Genomic DNA, 2,474 nt, shown 5'->3' on the forward strand with positions numbered 1-2,474 from the left:
TATAAAGATGGTGAGTATTTATTAATCAATGAGAACGTGGAGGTAGATAGTTCCGGGTGGAGGAGCGGGCAGCGGAGGTGGGTTGATGGGAGTGGATAGGCAGATCCAATGGATAACAACACACTGGCGACGAGCAGACAGGGATGGGGTATGGGTTCCGGGTGAATGGCTGTAGACAAAACAAACGGCGGTAAGTTAAAGGCAAGCAAGACGTACAAAACAATAAAACAAAACAAACTCTATAAACTGGAGGCTGGTTCGTGGGCACAACATACTGTTCATGGCTAACGATCCGGCAGGGAATGGATGTCAGGTCAGAGCTTTTGAAGGGGAGAGGTGATGATCAGGACAGGTGTGCAGATTACTGATGGGATACAGGTGCGGGTGAACATCGATCTCCCAACAAGCTAATTCGCCCGGCAACCAGACAGGGTGCGTTCCAGGACACCGGAAACACACTCCAGGACAGAAACACAGGCAAACACAGACTCAGGAAGCGGGGTTCGTGACAGTAGGCCTATATGCAAATAGACCATTGCCATATATGGATCTGTGCCATTCACTTTGAACTGGACTGTGTTTACAGCGTGAGTGGTTCTGAGTAGATGCACTTGTTTTGAGATCAAATAAAATAAAATGTATTTATATAGCCCTTCGTACATCAGCTGATATCTCAAAGTGCTGTACAGAAACCCAGCCTAAAACCTCAAACAGCAAGCAATGCAGGTGTAGAAGCACGCGAGAGCGAGAGCTGCATGTAGCCACCTGTGCACATTGGTTCATATCCTTTGCTAGTTAGTGAGTTATTAGTCTAGTTATAGATCATTTATAGTCATTAATGGGGGAGTAATTTCTTCCTACAAAACATGTACATTTCTAGACATCTTTGAAAAGGGAGTTGGAAAATAGCTTTTTTGTCGTAAAGGGGCAGTGTTACGGTCTTGAGCTAAGTAGCCAGTAGGCAGAAGGTATCATCATTTGTCTGATTCTCTATAATAATGGTATGGGAATAATAATGCATTTTATTTTGTAAAGTTTTTTTTTGTTGCATCAAACAACAACATTTTCAGAAATGTCCCTGTCTGAAGGACAAAGTTTGAAGGACAAGTGGATGAACAGGTTAATGTCAAACCATGCATGTTTTTTTCAAAAGTCTCATGGAGTCTCATGGAATGTACATAGTCCTATATTGAACACCACACATTGGCTTCTACTGTAGGCTGAATATTGAACACCATTGTTTTTGATGGTATGCCTCTCTGGTAGGTCTACATTATGATCAAATAGCCACAGTAGCCTAATTGATTTTCACAATTTTCACAATGTTCAAGTTTGCAGACAGCAGACTTGAAATTTGCTCAGTGACAATTTTTATTTGAGGGAACATTGAGGCCTGCCCATGTGTCTCTCCTCAATTGGAAAGCCTGCTCACTGATGTCAATACCAAAGCTGATCATTGTGACTTGATTGAATTGGAATGATGTGACTAAAAATAATAATGATGATAGTGAGAGGCCAGTATACTCTAACAATTTAATCATAGGCTATTGTCTTTAAACTCACAATGTTTCCATTTCTATAGTCATGTGACAAAGTAATTTTTATTTGAAAAGTCCAAATTTCGGCCTTTTGCCAGATCATTTTTTTCAGCATGAAATGTTCTATTTTCATAACTGATCAAAATTCAGTATGCTATACTGCCCTACCAAGCAAAAAGCTTCTCATCAACACCCTGTACAGTATATCACCCTCTCTATCCACTATACTGCCCTACCAAGCAAAAAGGCAGTAACTGCTCATTTGGTTGAAAATAAGTTATCCATTTTTGCTACATTAAATACATGCTCATGTATACATTGAGTGTGCGAGGGGGACTTTGTGCTGCGTAGTAGCGTCCACAAAAAGTTTTCCCCCGACAAAAAGACAACATTTTGATCAGTTATGGAAATAGAACATTTCATGCAGAAAAAATTGTGGTGTCATTCAAGTAAATCTTCCAAGTTGGAAAATCGTATTTACATGAATTCTGACAGTATGTGAACCCACCATACAACATGAATGCATGAAAGTGTTTTTGAAGCAGAACCACTCTTTAACCAGTGAGATTGTAGCTAGATGGCTAAGCATTCAGACCCCTTGACTTTTTCCACATTCTGTTATGTTACAACAAAAAATTGATTAAATTGTTTTTTCCACAATCTATACACAATTCCCCATAATGACAAAAACAGCGTTTATTACACACACACACACACACACACACACACACACACACACACACACACACACACACACACACACACACACACACACACACACACACTCTGTGAGCTCCGTGTGTATAGGTGGCAGGGAAGTCAGGTGCAGGAGAGTCAAAATGGAGTGTAAATGGAGTCTTTTAATAAATGTCCACAGAACATGCTCCATAACACTAAAAGTACAGACATCACAAACATGGGTACGAGGACCCGTCG

At 40.5% G+C, this 2,474-nt stretch overlaps 1 long non-coding RNA gene across 1 annotated transcript; it reads right to left on the bottom strand.

The window, feature by feature from the left end:
• LOC116374223 (uncharacterized) lies at nt 1–319 on the bottom strand. Its single transcript, XR_004210084.1, has 2 exons — nt 276–319; nt 1–169 (listed from the first exon to the last, which is right to left on the bottom strand). It is a non-coding gene; the product is annotated as an uncharacterized LOC116374223 (long non-coding RNA).
• Between the last annotated feature and the right edge of the window lie 2,155 nt (nt 320–2,474).

The sequence above is a fragment of the Oncorhynchus kisutch genome, linkage group LG5, assembly GCF_002021735.2.
Source record: "Oncorhynchus kisutch isolate 150728-3 linkage group LG5, Okis_V2, whole genome shotgun sequence".
In the NCBI taxonomy this organism is placed as follows: Eukaryota; Metazoa; Chordata; class Actinopteri; order Salmoniformes; family Salmonidae; genus Oncorhynchus; species Oncorhynchus kisutch.